The sequence below is a fragment of the Symphalangus syndactylus genome, chromosome 20 (genome assembly GCF_028878055.3).
Source record: "Symphalangus syndactylus isolate Jambi chromosome 20, NHGRI_mSymSyn1-v2.1_pri, whole genome shotgun sequence".
Taxonomy (NCBI): domain Eukaryota; kingdom Metazoa; phylum Chordata; class Mammalia; order Primates; family Hylobatidae; genus Symphalangus; species Symphalangus syndactylus.
Window position 1 is genome coordinate 65,630,583 of NC_072442.2, and position 18,499 is coordinate 65,649,081.

General features: G+C 51.0%; 2 long non-coding RNA genes across 3 annotated transcripts; one reads left to right on the forward strand and one right to left on the reverse strand.

Moving 5' to 3' along the window:
* Window positions 1-4,022: 4,022 nt before the first annotated feature.
* LOC134735303 (uncharacterized) lies at window positions 4,023-11,859 on the reverse strand. Of its 2 annotated transcripts, XR_010118379.1 has the most exons (4): window positions 10,692-11,859; window positions 9,046-10,265; window positions 4,574-4,883; window positions 4,023-4,414 (listed from the first exon to the last, which is right to left on the reverse strand). It is a non-coding gene; the product is annotated as an uncharacterized lncRNA (long non-coding RNA). The 2 variants fall into 2 exon arrangements; XR_010118378.1 differs by lacking the exon at window positions 4,574-4,883 and having other exon boundaries at window positions 4,034-4,414.
* A 4,065-nt stretch (window positions 11,860-15,924) lies between these two features.
* On the forward strand, window positions 15,925-16,594 carry LOC129469961 (uncharacterized). Its single transcript, XR_008653131.2, has 2 exons — window positions 15,925-16,325; window positions 16,414-16,594. It is a non-coding gene; the product is annotated as an uncharacterized lncRNA (long non-coding RNA).
* Window positions 16,595-18,499: the final 1,905 nt, after the last annotated feature.

The window sequence follows — 18,499 nt, forward strand, 5'->3', positions numbered from 1 at the left end:
CTAAAATCAGGAGGCGGTAATAATGCTGGTGGGGGGACAGGGCTGTGTGGTTGGCTTGGGGTGGGGCATGAGAGCCAAGGTTTGTCAGCACGCAGAGGGGTGGCTGACTCACGGACTAGGGGCTGTGGGACCCAGTGGTTGCCCTTAGCTCTTGGATCCTGGGAGACTTCTGCAGCCTGGATGTGGGGCAGCCGAGGGGTGGAGGTGGGGCAGACAGGGGTAGGGGTGGGAGAGGAGGCCCTGCATGGCAGGGTGCTGGGTAGGAAACCAGCCAGGGGCCAGTTGGCATTGGCGGCTCCCAACCCCATCCCCACCCCCAAGCCCACCCTACCCCCGCCCTGCTGCAGAGACGGGCCTGGGCGGCTGTCCTCTGCTTTGGCCTCAGCAGATCACACGATGGAAGCTGGCAGCCCACTTCCTGTGGGCGCACCACTCGAGCCAGCTGCGACCTGCACTTTCTGCTTCCTGGAGTGTGGGGCGCCCACTCAGGAGAGCACGGCACACCCCACGCCCCTCATTTCGAGGATGCTGGGAGGTGGGGACCAAGGTCCTGCAGCCCTGTGCTTGCGCTATGAAAGGTAGCCTGGGAGTCCTGTGTGCGCCCATCCACGTGAGGCCCCAGGAGCCTGAACAGTGGCAGGCAGAGAGATGAGGAGGGAGAGAGAAGAGGAAAAGAAGGAGAGAGAAAGAGAGATGGGGAGAAGGGAGTGAGACAGAGAGAGAGAGGAAGAGAGATAAGGAGAGAGACAGAGGAGGCTCAGAGGAAAAGGAGCCAGAGAGATAGGGAGAGAGACGCAAAAGGCAGAGAGAGAGACGGAGAGACGAGCATGAGTAGGAGGTCGGGTCACTCTCGATCCCAGTTCCCAGTGAAAACCGTAGGTTGCCATCACCTAACCCCGCATGCAATAAAGTCTTCTGCCTCCTGCTTACAGCCCGAGAACCCCTTCTCCGAGGGAATAAAATCTTTGACCGTTGCCCTTTCTCACCGGAGTTTGCTTGTGTCTTCTGATGAACCGTGATGTCTCACCTACTGCCTTCCTGGGCTCAAGGATCCATGAAAAGCCGACGCCTCTTTTGGGGAAGCTCTGCAGTACCTTCATCTCACTAGGCTCCCCAGGAAGCTTGTGAACTTGGCTTGAGCCCTAAGCAGCCGAATATGTGCCGGGCCTCTGCTTCTCTCTTTCAGTAAGAGGGAGAACCAAGAAAGAGACTGAAGCATGGTCTGCAGAGAAGGCACTTGTGCAAACACCAGGAGAATGAGGGGCCTGAGTTGCCTTCATTTCTCCTAAAAACACGCATTTCCTCCCAGGCCACCCTAGTGAGGGCATGAAGCACAGCATGTGTGTGTATGTGTGTGTGTGTGTGTGTGTGTGTGTGCAGGTATATACATGTGAATGTATTTATGTATGTGCATCTGTGTGCATGTGTGTGTGCAAGTATATGCATGTGTATGTATGTGCATGTGTGTGTGTGTGCATGTGTGTGTGTGTGTGTGCGTGTGTGTGTGTGTTGCAGGGCTTTACAGTGGACAGGATGTGGGAGGGCAGCTGCAGCTCCAAGCTGCAAGTCTTTCTGATAGAATGGTTAAGATTCCCTGGACCACAGAAAGAGTGTTTTCATTTGCACCTATTTTTATTAGCATTTAAACCTGTATTCTTCATAGCATGTAAAGCTTAAGTTGCTTAACTATTCTTAGAAACGTTTACACCAGCGGTCTCCAAAGTTTTTGGCACCAGAGAGCAGTTTTCTTGAAGACAACTCTTCCACAGACCTGGGAGAAGGGGAAGGGATGATGCAGAGATGGTTCAAGCCCATTACATTTATTGTGTGCTTTATTTCTATTATTATTTCACTGTAATATATAATGAAATAATTACACAACTCACCACAATATAGAATCAGTGGGAGCCCTGAGCTTGTTTTCCTGCAACTACATGGTCCCATCAGGAGGTGATGGGAGACAGTCACAGATCATCAGGCATTAGGTTCTCATGAGGAGCACGCAATCTAGATCCCTGGCATGCGCAGTTCACGGTTGGGTTCTATGAGAATGTAACGGCACTACTCCTCTGACAGGTGGCAGAGCTCATGCGGTAACGCGAGGGATGGGGAGCAGCTGTTTCTACAGATGAAGCTTTGCTCACTGGCCGGCTGCTCACCTCCTGCTGTGTAGCCTGGTTCCTAACAGGTGGGGACCCCTGATTTACCCAGTAAGATAAACACATTTTTATGTCAATTGAAATTATTCACCTCGCACCACCCAAAATTATCGTGCATACCTCACCCACCCAAGGGTCCGGTAGTGCACGTTGGGAGCTGTAGACAGTAAGCCTGGAGCTCCACTGAGCATTCCATCCTCCACCATCTGTGGGCTAACAGGCTGCGTTAGCTTCCTAGGGCTGTTTTACGGTACCACAGACTGGGTACCACAGGCCCATGTTTGGAGTGTCCTCCTTGCGGGGCAGAATCCTTCTCCTTGTCCAAGGCCCAGACCAAATGCCATCTGCCCGCTGCACAGGGCCTCCTTGGTGACACATACACCATCGGATTACAACTGCAGGGGAGGCCAAGACCCGGCTCAACATTTGTTGTTGGCACGGCCTGTTGGCCCCAGAGCCCCGGCATGTGCCTGTTACAGGGTGCCCTGCCCTGCCTAGGGTCAGAGCCTGTGCAGATCTTCCTTTCCTGTCCATCCTGGGCTCCTTGAGTGCAGAGACCACCCTGTTGACCCTACTGCTCTGCTAGGGGATTTGTATAGCACAGGGCGGGCCCTCAGGAGAGAGGGTCCCACCTGGCCTCTCCCCTCAGCCACGGGTAGATGGACGGGCCGCGTCTTTGAAAGTGGGATAGTCCTGATATATAGAGATGCTCACTTGCGTGACTCATCAAACATTAAGCAAACCTTGTTTTTTTCATTAAAAAACAATTAGTCCTGACTTCGAGCTAATGGCCGGATACAGCTCAGCAGTCAGCAGATGTGGTCCTCAGGCTGAGATAACGAAGATGAGCGCAATCATCTCTCATGCCTGCCTAGAGCTTTACCAGGCTCAGAGCCCATTCACACCCACTGTCCCGACTAATCCCAGAAAAGCCCCGTAAAGCAGGTAGGGCAGGTGTTCTTGGCTGTAATTTTGTGGAGAAAGAAGCAGACCCAGAGGTTCAGCTACCAGCCCGAGTCCATACAGCCGGCATCTAGCATACACGGGTCCACACAGCCGGCATCTAGCACGCGCGGGCCTCTTCCATCCAAGGTCCAGGTTCTGCCCATCTGCTGACCCTCCATTGGCCCTCGTCCCTCTTGTTCCCAGTCCCTGCCCTGGAACACAGCTCTGCAGAGCGGGGCTCCAGCGTTCTGTGCTGACTGGGTGTCTGACCCCTCCCCGGCTCAGACTTCAAGCTCCAGCCACTTCTGGAGGGTGCTGACCCTCTCGCAGACCCCTGCCCTCCACGGGAGCTGGTCTTTTAGACGCATGTGGGCACCCGGTGACACGAACACAGAGACGAAATGCAGAAAGGAGAGTATTTTTCTTTTTTTTTTAAATTTTAATTTTTTGAGATGGAGTCTTGCTCTTGTTGCCCAGGCTGGAGTGCAATGGCGTGATCTCGGCACACTGCAACCTCTGCCTCCTGGGTTCAAGTGATTCTCCTGCCTCAGCCTCCCGAGTAGCTGGGATTACAGGCGTGCACCACCACGCCCGGCTAATTTTGTATTTTTAGTAGAGACGGGGTTTCTCCATGTTGGCCAGGCTGGTCTCAAACTCCTGACCTCAGGCGATCCACCCGCCTCGGCCTCCCAAAGTGCTGGGATCACGGGAGTGAGCCACCAAGCCCGGCTGGGGCTCAAATCTTGAGAGGAACCCAGGTGAGTGAAGAAAAGAATTTTGTCTCCTATGGCCAGTGTCAAGAGCTCAGCTTAAGTCAATGCGCCCCCTAGTGGTAACACTAAGAGAAAACTGCCACCATTAGCGATGGTGGCGGTGTGTAGCATCTGTCATTCCAGACTTGGCCCAGCAGCCTCTGGCTGGCGCGTCCGCAGACGCTTTCCTGAGCTGCCTCTGGCTCCCATCAAACCCGAACTTAGAAAAACACCCTCCCTCCCAGAAGTCATTAAAACTTTTCTACTCACAAGGAGTTTTAATGGGTACATCATTACATAAATGCAAGAACATCCTGTTTCAAATGATGACCCAGAAAACCACACTGATGGCAGTGATGGCCAGCCCTGAGGTCTTGTCCCCGCCACCATGTCGAGAGTTTCAGTAGAATCATTCGGTGAAGGTGCTGTTCAGATAAAGCCGAAAACCACGCCAACAAACGTTTCCTGAGTGCTGCTTTGAGCAAGGTGCAGGCTAGGTTCAGAGAGGGGCGGGCAGGCACGAGAGCCTTATTTATCTCACCCTGGAGCCGCTTAAATCTGCAAAGCAAGACACAAGAAAATCATGACGTTAAATGTCCATACAAGATTTAGAAAGCTCCAGACGAGACTAGTAGAGCTGTCACTGTCCTTCGGCAGGTGTGTAGCCTGTCTGTGCTTCTTTCCTTGTCAGTAAAACGGGGACAAAATTGTACTCACCTCATGAACTCTTAGTGAGGTCTGATGAGATAGTGCATATAAAGTGCTCATGCCAACGCCCAGGACGTTATACGCACTCAACACATATTCACAGCCATTACTGTTGTCATCATTGTGGCTATGAGTACTGTGCCCGTTGCCATAGGAAGCGCACTGGTTGAAGTTCCTGTAGGAGTTTAGAAGTGAGCACTTCTGGAGCTGGGTGTGGTAGCTCATGTCTGTAATCCCAGCATGTTGGGAGACTGAGGTGGGGGGATCACGTGAACTCAGGAGTTTGAGACCAGCCTGGCAAGATGGTGAGACTCTGTTGCTACAAAAATAAAATAAAATAAAAAATAAAAAATCCTGGTGTGGTGGTGCACACCTGTAGCCCCAGCTACTTGGGAGGTTGAGGCAGGAGGATCCTTTGAGTCCAGGAGGTTGAGGCTGCAGTGAGCTATGATTGTGCGTCACTGCACTCCAGCCTGGGTGACAATGCAAGATACCACCTCTTTAAAAACAAATAAAAGGTGAGAAATGAGCTGTTTATGCTGGGGCCTGTGGGATTTGAGCCTCCCTAGGGCTCACCTCGCACCTGAAGATGGATTAAATGGGGTACTGGGATGGAGGAGGTGGGGGAATGGGTGGAGTCAGCACATTTAGTGTGGCTGGGAAGGGCTGTGCCCAAGTGACAGAAGGTGGGTCACGGTGGGAGAGGAGACTGGGTCTGCAGGCTCAGGGTGCGGGGGTGGGGCGTTGCTCAGCAGTGGGGACCCCTGAGAGGCAAGGGGGCCTGATCAGGATGAGCTTCCAGGACTGTTGATCTGGAGGTGAGGGGTTGTGGGAGGTTGGACCAGGGAAAGGAGGCACTTCTGGTCGTTGAGGTGAGAAGAAGGGGCTCCCAGGTAGAGGAGGGATAGACAGAAGCCACAGAAACAGCCCAGGGAGGGCCGAGGAGGAGAGGTTGGAGGTCACAAAGAGCATCGGGTTTGGTGGCCAGAAGGAAGTTGGTGCCTTTCCAGGCAGGGACTGCTGCAGGGAGGGGGAGGGGAGCGAATGTGGAGGGAACAGGAGCCTATCCTGGGTTATGACGGGGGGCGGGGGCTTGTGGGCTTCACCTGCAGATTCAGGGAAGCAGGGATGGAGCTCAGGGGAGAGGGCTGGGTGGACTCTGGATGAAGCAGTCGCTGACTTGAACACATCAGACAGGTTCTTGGGCCGGGCCGGGCGAAGGTCTCCAAGGACAGTGGTAGGGCCGGAGAAGATAAGGCTGCAGATGGGGTCCTTAGACCCCCATGTGTGGGGAATGGCAAGAAGAGGAGAGCAGTCAAGGAGTCCCGGCAGGAGTGGCCAGGGCAGGAGGAGGGCCGGGACTTCCCCTGCAGGCCTCCGAGCAGCACGGTGCCCTGTAGACTGCGGTGATACTGTTAGCACCAAGGGTTCTGTTAACAAAGAGGACAGGACACATTTAGTGATGTGTGCTGGGTTCACTGGAGATGGTGCTGTGTTTTTTGTTTGTTTGTTTGTTTTTTGTTTTGAGACGGAGTCTCGCTCTGTAGCCCAGGCTGGAGTACAATGGTGCGATCTCAGCTCACTGCAACCTCTGCCTCCGGGGTTCAAGTGATTCTCGTGCCTCGGCCTCCAGAGTAGCTGGGACTACAGGCGTGCACCACCACGCCCAGTTAATTTTTTTGTATTTTTAGTAGAGACAGGGTTCCACTATGTTGGCCAGGCTGGTCTTGAACTCCTGACCTCAGACAGTCCGCCCACTTCTGCCTCCCAAAGTGCTAGGATTACAGGCTTGAGCCACCGTGCCCGGCTCCGTGCTGTCTTTCCTGGAGGCAGAAATCACTTCGGAGGCTAAGGCAGTGGTTCTGGAGAAGAAGTGCGACCCTCCCCTTTCCCGGCCGTCGCTCTATCCCACATCGTTAGAAGGAGATGATTCCAGAGTACTAGAGAGTTGAGAGGTCGCCACCGCTGAGTCTTTTACATACGACAGATCCCACTTCTGGGTCTATATGTGCCCAAAAGAATGGGAAGCAGGGACAGGACCAGATGTTTGCACGCCCATGTTCATAGCAGCACTAGTCGCTATGGCCGAAGGTGGAAGCAAGCCAAGTGTTCATCAGCCGGTGAATGGATGAGCAAAATGTGGCCCATCCACCCCGCGCCCCAGTGGAATATTATTCAGCCTTAAAAGGGAAGGAGGGCTGGGCGTGGTGGCTCATGCCTGTAATCCCAACACTTTGGGAGGCTGAGGCAGGTGAATCACAAGGTCAGGAGATCGAGACCCACCTGGCCAACATGGTGAAACCCCGTTTCTACTAAAAATACAAAAATTAGTTGGGCGTGGTGGCATGCACCTGTAATCCCAACTACTCGGGAGGCTGAGGCAGAAGAATTGATTGAACTGGGGAGGCAGAGGTTGCAGTGAGCTGAGATCACGCCATTGCACTGTAGCCTGGGGGACAGGGTGAGACTTCATCTCAAAAAAAAAAAAAAAAAAAAAAAAAAAAAGGCCGGGCACGGTCGCTCAAGCCTGTAATCCCAGCACTTTGGGAGGCCGAGGCGGGCGGATCATGAGGTCAGGAGATCGAGATCATCCTGGCTAACACGGTGAAACCCCGTCTCTACTAAAAATACAAAAAATTAGCCGGGCGTGTTGGCAGGCGCCTGTAGTCCCAGTTACTCAGGAGGCTGAGGCAGGAGAATGATGTGAACCCGGGAGGCGGAGCTTGCAGTGAGCCGAGATCGTGCCACTGCACTCCAGCCTGGGGGACAGAGAAAGACTCCGTCTCAAAAAAAAAAAAAAAAAGAAAAAAAAAGGGAAGGAAATTCTGTCACAGGCTACAACACGGATGAAGCTTGAGGAAATTATGCTAAGTGAAAGAAGCCAGTCACAAAAAGACAAATACTGTCTGATTCCTGCCCAGAGGACTCCCAGAATAGTTAAATTCATAAAGACAGGAAGTTGAATGGTGGTCATTAGGGGGTTGGGTCGGGAAGGGGAGTTAGCGTTTAATGGGTGCAGGGTTTCAGTTTGGGGTGATGAAAAAGTTCTGTGCATGGATGATGCTGATGGTTGCACAATAATGTGAATGTGTTCAATGCCAGTGAACAGTACAGTTAAAAATGGTTAACATAATGTGGGGCGTGGTGGCTCACGCCTGTAATCCCAGCACTTTGGGAGGCCGAGATGAGTAGATCACGAGGTCAGGAGTTCAAGATCAGCCTGGCCAAGATGGTGAAACCGCGTGTCTACTAAAAATACAAAAATCAGCTGGGTGTGGTGGCTCGTGCCTGTAATCCCAGCTACTCGGGAGGCTGAAGCAGGAGAATTGCTTGAACCTGGAGGCAGAGGCTGCAGTGAGCCGAGATCATACCATTGCACTCCAGCCTGGGCAACAGAATGAGACTCTGTCTCAAAAATAAAAAAAAAAAAATTCATAAAGACAGAAAGTTGAATGGTGGTCGTCAGGGGGTTGGGGTCGGGAAGGGGAGTTAGTGTTTAATGGGTGCAGGGTTTCAGTTTGGGATGAAAAAGTTCTGTGCATGGATGATGCTGGTGGTTGTACAACAATGTGAATGTACTCAGTGCCACTGAACTGTGCCATTGACAATGGTTAATATGGTAAATTTTGTTATATATATTTTGCCACAATTTATTATAATACGTAAATATATATTTTGAGACAGAGTTTCGCTCTTGTTGCCCAGGCTGGAGTGCAATGGCATGATCTCGGCCCACTGCAACCTCCACCTCCTGGGTTCAAGCGATTCTCCTGCCTCAGCCTCCCAAATAGCTGGGACTACAGGTGCCCACAACCACGCCCGGCTAATTTGGTATTTTTAGTAGAGATGGGATTTCACCATGTTGGTCAGGCCTGGTCTCAAACTCCTGACCTCAGGTGATCCGCCTGCCTCGGCCTCCCAAAGTGCTGGGGTTACAGGCAGGAGCCACCACGCCCGGCCTTTTGCCACAATTTATAAACAAGAATGAATTCTAACGTTCATATTAATTGAAGCTAACATGACACACATAGCATAAGCATGTCTAAGGGGCCAGGCACGGTGGCTCATGCCTATAATCCCAGCACTTTGGGAGGCCGAGGCAGGTGGATCACTTGAGGTCAGTAGTTTGAGAACAGGCCTGACCAACATGGTGAAACCCGGCCTCTACTAAAAACACAAAAATTAGCCAGGCATGGTGGCACGTGCCTGTAATCCCAGCTACTTGGGAGTCTGAGGCAGGAGAATCGCTTGAACCTGGGAGGCAGAGGTTGCAGTGAGCCGAGATCATGCCATTGCACTCCAGCCTGGGAGACAGAGCGAGACTCCATCTCAAAAAAAAAAAAAAAAAGTGACTAAGTGAGGGGTATGGTGGGGTGTGGCATGGTGGGACGGGCCTGGCTTTTATGCCTAGACCAACACTGCGGACTGGGCAATTATCTAATTATCGGTTGTCTAATTGCCCAGCATCACACATTTCTCACCTGTAAAATGGGTGACAGTCTCTGCCCTCCCACTGCCCAGGGTTGCTTCCCGGCCTGCGAGAGCAGGTTTGGGAAAGCTCTTTGTCAACTGTTGTGCAGAACTGATGGGGTGGCCACACTTCAGTGCCTTGACTCAGGGGTCAGAGCTTTCAAGCGACCCCAGGCAGGGCTACGAGGGCCCCTCTGGCAGTGGCTGCTCATTCCAGGCTGGGCCGGCCCCACAGCTTGTTGGCGTCCCGCGGGCAGCTGCTGTGATGGTTTCTGCAGGGCATTTGGGCCGCAGCCTGGATGCATACCTAGACCTCGCTGTTCTTCTCAGCCAGGGTCTGGGAGAGAATGAAACCTATCGTTCTAGTTATCTGCTGTATGCGACTCTCTCCTGTGCGTTTCTCTCTTGTGGGTCTTCTCTCCTGTGCATTTAGGGTGGTACGAAGGGAAGTGAGAAAATAGGCACTGGTGGCCGGGCGCGGTGGCTCACACCTGGAATCCCAGTGCTTTGGGAGGCCGAGGCAGGTGGATGACGAGGTCAGGAGTTCAAGACCGGCCTGGCCAACATGGCGAAACCCCGACTCTACTAAAAATACAGCAATTAGCTGGGCGCAATGGCAGGTGCCTGCAATTGCAGCTGTTCGGGAGGCTGAGGCAGGAGAATCGCTTAAACCTGGGAGGCGGAGGTTGCAGTGAGCTGAGATCGCGCCATTGCACTCCAGCCTGGGCGACAGAGTGAGACTCCATCTCAGAAAAAAAAAGGAAATAGACACTCATAGTTATCTGCGTTTTGTGGTTCCCTGAGGAACCCCCAGTTGAGAAGAAAGGCTGGGACCTGGCTGACCCAGAAGCCCCCCTCGACGCCAACGCCTACTCCAGGTTTGGGGACCCAGGAACGAGAGGCCTAGGAGAGTTGGGGACTAGTTCAAGGTTGCTCCGACTCTCAAAACAAGTCCCTAATGCCAGGCCAGGACTGCGTGGCGAGCGGCACGACCCTCCATTCCTTCTTTATTTTGAAAACGGAACAGTTACAGGACGCTAGTTTTGACGTCGCTGGCTGTGAATGTGCATTTGTGGAGCCGTTTCCCAGACCTCTGGGCGCAGGAGCCACAGGTTTGGGAGGCCGAGCAGCACCCTCCTTCCCTGAGAGCTGAGGTTGCAGCTCTGGCTGGCTCTGGTAAGTGCTCTGCAGCCCTGGCATGGCTGGAGGAGGGGCAGCGGCTAAGTGGTTTCTGAAAAAGGGCAAAAATGATAGGAAAAGCTTTGGAATCCTCTGGGAATCAGAGCCGCAGCAAAGGCAGCTGCTTGCATCGCTGGAAGCGTTTTTTCCTTGAGTGCCGAAGGGCACCCACAGCCCACTCCTGCCAGTGCAGGGCAGCTGCTGCCAGGCCGGGCCCGGGACCCCACGGAGGCGGGGAGACCACTCTTCTCCCACACAAGCCCAGCTCTCCCTTCGAGTAGCAACCGCCTTCGAGCTCACGAGCACCCGTAGGCCTGGGGTGTGCCTGCGTCTAGCTGGTGAGTCCCTTTCTTTGTTTGATGGCCAATGCGGACGTTAGCTTTTAGGCTGGCATAGTGAGTGGCCAAAAGCTGGGCCATGCCACTTTCCAGCTGTGCGACTGTGGGCAGGTCCACTCGCCTCTCTGTGCCCCAGTTACCTCATCTGAAAACGGGGGGTAGTAACAGTGGCTGCCTCAAAGGTGGTCGTGAGGCTGAAGCGAACTTGTGGTGCCCTCAGCCTGGCTCCTGGGAAGCACCTGGGAGGTGAGAGCGGAGGCTGTTGTTACCGGGGTTTGTTCTTCTTGCTCCTGCACCAGCCGTCCTCGGGGGAGGAGGCTGCAGCTGCTGCTGAGGTTGCTGGTGTGTGGCCGGAGGTTTTCAGCGCGTCGCCCTCTCTGTGGAGCGGCCGAGCGCAGGGCCGGGAAGCAGGCACGCTGGGTCCTTGTGCTGCTGTCCTATCTCTTTGTTCTTCACCCCTGGGTTGGGAAGCCCGCAGCCTACTGCCTCCCTTTGAGAGAAGGGGCTATTGAGAATAATCTGGCTGGGTCCCGGGCCAGCGTCTCCCAGCTTCCAGAAAGTCCCCAGTGGCAAGCGGGAGGTGCTCCCAAGAACTTGGATGGATGGATGGATGGATGGATGCTTTGGGCAGAGAGGGGAGCAGGGGAGCCACACCCCAGGTTGTCCCACCTGCACTGGGGAGAGAAGGGATCCTTCCCCCAGAGGGTGGGCAGTATCTGTTCTGGCTTTAGAGTTGAGAAAGACTCAGATCATACCAGGTATCTGTGGGCAGAATCGATTTTTTTAGGATTGTCCTTTAGTGCACATTGATGAGTTTGTGAATCTTGTGTAAACCACAATCACCATCTCCATCACACAGCCAACACTCGTTTGCCTAAATCATGGTAGAAGTTCCCCTGATCACTGTAGAATGTTTTGCGGTGACAGGTGCATCACCACGGGCTCAGGTGCAGGGTACACTCCGGGCCTGGCAGTGGAGGGCTGTCCTGACCCTCTTCTCCGGCCCAGCCCAGGGCACATGACCCCTCGGTTCCTGTCCCACCCCGTTCCCTGGAAGAAGCTTGGTTTCCAGTAGGGAATCAGGTGCAGAGTGTGCAGTATAGACTCAGCGTTTGTCGACTGACTGAATGATAGCACAATCCAGGCTGCTTCCTGTTGGCTGGGTTTGGTTGGACTGGGACCGGTCAGAGGAAGAGGCAATGCCGCTGACAACGTTGCTGAAAGGTTCACGGGAGGCTCCGGCTGACAGGTGCTCTCTTGCTGGGCTGCCTAACAAGCAGCCCCTATTCTTATTCTTAGCTTCTTCTTGGAAACCACAGACATCCCTGGGACAGCCAGACGTGGGTATGGCCTGGGTCTTACTCACACTGCATTTCGGGGTTCCTGAGCTGCTTGTTTGAGCGGGAGGTGCTTCAGGTTCAGGTCTTATGCCTAGCCCTGAGGGTGAGAGGGCCTATTCTGATTGGCCCCCAGGCCCTGCTGTGGAGTCTGGGTCTGAGTTGAACAGCTGAGAACGAGCCCCAGACCTCCATCATGGTGGTGGAGCATTGCAGATGCCCTGGAGCCAGCCTGCCTGGGGTCAAGTCCTGGTTCCGTCTCTGACTGTGTGACCTCGGGGACGTGCCATAACTGCTCTCTGTGACCTCGGGGACGTGCCATAACTGCTCTGACTGTGTGACCTCGGGGACGTGCCATAACTGCTCTGTGTGACCTCAGGGACATGCCATAACTGCTCTGACTGTGTGACCTCGGGGACGTGCCATAACTGCTCTGTGCCTCGGTCTCCTCATCGGTGAACTATTTCCCTCTTAGGGATGTTGTGGGAATTCAGTGGGTGAAGGAATGCGAGTCCTGAGAACCGTGTTTGCTTTGTGCACATGCTCAGACGCATCAATGTTTCTGATTCTCATTCACTTCTGGTGACTTTTAAGCGCTGTCAGGCTGTCCCCACTGTGAACAGTCCTTGACAGGGTGTTATCTTCAGAAAGCAAAGACTAGCACCCGGCCCCCCAGGCTTCCAAAGCTACTCATGGCTTCCCACTGTCCAGGCAACCATGTTGGCTTTCAGTTCCTTGGAGCTAAGGCCAAAAAAGGTTTAGAAATAGAAACTAACATGCCATGCTCTGAAAATAGGCACCAGATCAATCTGGCTGTGCTAGAAAGTCCAACATCATCATTATCATCTTCCTCATCATCATCATCATGGTAGTGATGTCCTTATCACCTGTGTAAGGTTCACTATGTGCCAGACATTGCCCTAAGCCCTGGTGAAATCCTAATATGGGCTGTAGTTTCATTAAGAGTATTGTGGCCGGGCGCGGTGGCTCACGCCTGTAATCTCAGCACTTTAGGAAGCCTAGGTGGGCGGATCACGAGGTCAGGAGATCGAGACCACCCTGGCTAACACGGTGAAACCCTATCTCTAATAAAAATACAAAAAATTAGCCGGGCATGGTGGCACGCAACTGTGCTTCAAGCTACTTGAGAGGCTAAGGCAGGAGAATCCCTTGAACCCAGGAGGCAGAGGTTGCAGTGAGCTGAGAGAGCCACTGCACTCCAACCTGGGCGACAGAGCAAGACTGTCTCAAAAAAGAAAAAAAGAGTATTGTACCAATGTCAATTTCCTGGTTTGATTGTCGCACTATGGTTGTATAAGAAGTTCTCGGGGGTGGCTGGGCGCGGTGGCTCACGCCTGTATTCTCAGCACTTTGGGAAGCCGAGGAGGGTGGATCACGAGGTCAGGAGATCGAGACCATCCTGGCTAACACGATGAAACCCCGTCTCTACTAAAAATACAAAAAAATTAGCCAGGCGTGTGGCAGGCGCCTGTAGTCCCAGCTACTCAGAGAGGCTGAGGCAGAAGAATGGCGTGAACCCGGGTGGCGGAGCTTGCAGTGAGCCGAGATAGCGCCACTGCACTCCAGCTTGGGTGACAGAGTGAGACTCCGTCTCAAAAAAAAAATAAAAAAAATAAAAAGTCAGGAAACAACAGATGCTGTAGAGGCTGTGGAGAAATAGGAACACTTTTACACTGTTGGTGGGAATGCAAACTAGTTCAACCATTGCGGAAGACAGTATGGCGATTCCTCAAAGATCCAGAAGCAGAAATACCATTTGACCCAGGGATCCCATTACTGAGTATACACCCAAAGGAATGTAAATCATTCTCCTATAAAGACACATGCACACATGTTTATTGCAGCACTGTTTACAATAGCAAAGACATGGAACCAACCCAAATGCCCATCAATGAAAGACTGGATAAAGAAAATATGGTATATCTACACCATGGAATCTATACAGCCATAGAAAGGAATGAGATCATGCCCTTTGCAGGAACATGGATGAAGCTAGAAGCCATCATCCTCAGCAAACTAACACAGGAACAGAAAACCAAACACCACATGTTGTCACTCATAAGTGGAGTTGAACATTGAGAACATATGGACACAGAGAGGGGAACAACACACACCAGGGCCTGTTGGGGGGTAGGGGGTGAGGGGCGGGAACTTAGAGGATGGATCAATAGGTGCAGCAAAACACCATGGCACACGTATACCTATGTAACAAACCTGCATGTTCTGTACCCATATCCCACCCCCCTTTTCTTGGAAGAAATAAAAAAATAAGAGGGCTCTATCCATCATGGCTGTTGGCTGTCAAATTATTTTGAGTGAATAGAAACCCATGGTTCCACCTGGAGAACAGAAGGTATAAATACCTCCTGTCCACCACACAGGATTTTCACGAGGAGGCAATGAGAGAATGGATAGGAAAGAGCTGATGTTGTTACTATCATTATTACTGATAAGCCTAATTCATAGGTATATGCAGTTCTTCATTCCTTTGAGTTATTTCATAAGGATGGCTGTTCTCAACTTGAACAGCCAAGTCTTGAATGCTTGTCTTGATGGGTTGTGTAACTTGCAACCGATTTGTTAATAAGTGAAATACTGCATTTGGTGAATTATTCACTTAATTCAGATGATTCCCAGAATAACTTCCTTCACTGGGATGTATCTTGTTGAGTGGCAACAAAACAGGGATTGTACGTGATTCCCATCCTAGCTTAATAGGCGTTAGTCCAAAACCCAGGAATGTGCCATCCGTGGGGATGTTTTGGGTGGATGGGTAGAAAAAGGGTGGAAACCCTTGTCATAGGATATATTTCTGGGAAGGAGATGCCTAGGTCAATAGGTTTCAACATTTTTATGGTTCTTGATACTGTGAAAAATTACCTCCCCAAAGGATTCCATCAATGTGTTCAGCCTTTGAGATTGTATGCTACACTGTTTACAAAGCTCTTTCAGTCATGTTGGTTATTGTTTTGTAGGTTTGGTGAGTGTGGTATCCCGGTTTAACAGGTAGGGAGATTGAGACTTGGAGACAGACGGAATGACATGGGAAGTTCACAATCCTTTTTCCTGGCTGGAGGATCCAGGTTCTCTGAAGCTTAGTTAGTCTAGTATCAAGAACGACCATTTTTCTCACTGCACCAGCACCCCCTCTGACAGTAACAGCAAAGTTCTGCAGAAAGGATTCAGTCCAGCTCAAAAAATGTATCTCACCTACTATGTGTGAAGATTTAGAACCAATTCAACAACAATTGAACATGAAGGATGGGCAATTACAGATGATACAAATATAAGAATTTCTTCCACTTAAGATGGTGGTAGGAGGGGAGAAGGATGTGAACATTTATAAAGTTCCGTGCACTTTACATACATGTCTGATTTAATGTTTATAGCAACCCTTGTTACTGTCCAGCTGTTCTCTTTCATTGGTTTTGTTTTATTTTTTAAAACTATCATATTTTGTTATTTCAAAACCATCATACTTCTTAAACCTGTGACCCCCACCACTTCTGTATCAATAGCTGTAGTTGGTTTTATCCCATTTTACAGTGAAAATGGAAGCCGTAGGTTGGAAACACCTTCAACTTCTGACCACCAAACCAGTGAATTTATTTGCACCCACATTCCTAAGTTTGGTTGCCTTCCCCTCCCTCCCTCCTTCCCTCCCCTCCCTCCCTCCCTCCTTCCCTCCCTTCCTCCCTCCCCTTCCTCCCTCCCTCCCTCCCTCCCTCCCCTCCCTCCCTCCCTCCCCTCCCTTCCTCCTTCCCTCCAGGGTTGCCTGTTGAATGTTGTTAGGAATCTAAGTACTGAAGGGAAACTGCCTGGGTTTGAATTTTGTTCTGTCCCTTGCACCCTGCCTGGCTTCAAATCCTAGCTCTGCTTATTCAGTTCTTTTAAGGGGATGATCTTTGAGCAAATGTCTTAGCTTCTGTTTTCCCAAGTAAATGGACACAATAGTTGCTACCTTGTGAAAGAGTCATGTAATTGACCAGCATTTACCAAGTAGCATCAATGTTCAGTTTCAGTCATTGGTGATTCTGCAGTTGGACTGTGAGGGGGTGTTGGGGTGGGGGGTGGTGTGTGTGTGTAGCACTTCATTGCGTGGAGAAAGGAAAAGATACTTTTGATAACTGACAGGCAGCTTTTCTCTGCTTTCGTGTCAAAAGGGAAGAAGGGAGTTTGGAGAGGGAAAGGAATTCTCTGTAACACTAAGCTCTCTTCCACAAAAACAGAGGTACAGAATGTGTAATAATTTACAGAATTTCTAGACTTCAAGGATCTGATTTTTTTAAATTTACTTTTATTTTTTCAGGTTGAGACTGAGCTAAAGTTAATCTGCGGCGACGTTCTGGATGTACTGGACAAACACCTCATTCCAGCAGCTACCACTGGCAAGTCCAAGGTTTTCTATTATGAAATGTAGGTTCTATACTAACAATTAACAAGTGTACTTCAATACATTTAAACATTCTCAGGAATAATTGGCTTTGTTTCTTTTTTTTCTTAGGCATTTAATATTATTTTCCTTATTAAATATAACCAAAAATCCCACAGAAATTAACAAGAGGAGGAGCCTCTAAATATCAACAAAATTATCACTTGATAGACTAGAATTAAACAAGCAAATGATTCTAAGAAATGGCACAAGTGTATTCATCATAAAATAAAATTTCTACATGAAACATTCAGCCATTCCAGACCATTTCCGTCTGTTTTGCAAAGCCCAGCTAGAGCAAGCAAGTTCTTCCCAATAGGTTTTTCCCATCTCTGGTTGCTTGGCTGGCTGGGCTTCCCCTACAAACCCCCTTCCTTTCCCCTAGGCAGGGCCCAGTGTCCCCATCCTGAGGAGTTGAGCTCATGAGGGCATCTGACCAGGAGTAGCTATTCCTGGTGCTATTGTCATTGTCCTGTTTGATGTGTGAACATGGCTGCTGGCTCTACAGAGATTTGGCAGGTAGCAAGGAGGTTTCTTTTCAAACCTTCCTTTGGAAGTCAGACTTGGTGAGGATCTTATGCCCACTTTTTCCTAGCTCTGTGGTGTCAGGCATAGTCTCAGTTTCTGCAAATTGGGGTTAAGAATTCATACCTCACAGCAGTCTTTTGATAAATAAATAAGATCTTAAGTGTCAATTATTCCACTAGAAATTGTACAGTTACTTTGGTCTTCATCCTGGAGGTCCACTGACAAGCCTCATGCAAACCTGTGGCCCTGTTCATAAAGTGTTTTGTTTTTTTTTCTTTTTTTTTTTGAGACGGAATCTCGCTCTGTCGCCCAGGCTGGAGTGCAGTGGCGCAATCTCGGCTCACTGCAAGCTCCGCCTCCCGGGTTCACGCCATTCTCCTGCCTCAGCCTCTCCGAGTAGCTGGGACTGCAGGCGCCCGCCACCACGCCCGGCTAATGGTTTGTATTTTTTAGTAGAGACGGGGTTTCACCGTGGTCTCAATCTCCTGACCTTGTGATCCGCCCGCCTCGGCCTCCCAAAGTGCTGGGATTACAAGCGTGAGCCACCACGCCCAGCCTTCTTAATTTTTTTTTAAGAGATAAAGTCTCACTCTGTCACCCAGGCTGGAGTGCAGTGGTGCAATCATGGCTCACTGCTTCCTGGAACTCATGGGCTCCAGAAATCCTCCTGCCTCAGCCTCCTGACTAGGTGGGACTATAGGCACACGCCACCGTGCCTGGCTAATTTCTTGGACTTTTCTCTAGAGACAGGGTCCACCCATGTTTCCCAGGCTGGTCTGACTTCTAGACTCAAGTGAACCTGAACCTCCCGCCTCGACCTCTCAAATTGCTGGGATTACAGGTGTGAGCCACCACACCCAGCCTGAATTTCTTATGTACCATGCTACTACAAAACGTCATTATTAGGGGCAGCAGGATGGAAGGTGTAGGAGGACGCTGTAGTGCCTTTACAATATTTTTTTTTTTTTTTTTTTTTTGAGACAGAGTCTCGCTCTGTCGCCCAGGCTGGAGTGCAGTGGCGCAATCTCGTCTCACTGCAAGCTCCGCCTCCCGGGTTCATGCCATTCTCCTGCCTCAGCCTCTCTGAGTAGCTGGGACTACAGGCACCCCCCACCACGCCCGGCTAATTTTTTGTATTTTTAGTAGAGACGGGGTTTCACCGTGGTCTCGATCTCCTGACCTCGTGATCCGCCCGCCTCAGCCTCCCAAAGTGCTGGGATTACAAGCGTGAGCCACCGCGCCCGGCACACCCGGCTAATTTTTTGTATTTTCAGTAGAGACGGGGTTTCACTGAGGTCTCGATCTCCTGACCTCGTGATCCACCCGCCTCGGCCTCCCAAAGTGCTGGGATTACAAGCATGAGCCACCACGCCCGGCCTGCCTTTACAATATTTCTGTATATCTAAAATCATTTCAACAGGAAACATTTATTTCAAAACGTGAAGGTTTTGATGACACCATGAGCCTGCCTTTGTACTTTAAACTCATGGAAGGAGAACCACCTTCACGTTTTGAAATAAATGTTTCCTGTTGAAATGATTTTAGATATACAGAAATATTGTAAAGGCACTGCAGCGTCGTCCTGCACCTTCCATCCAACTTCCCCTCATAATGACTTTTTTTAAATTTT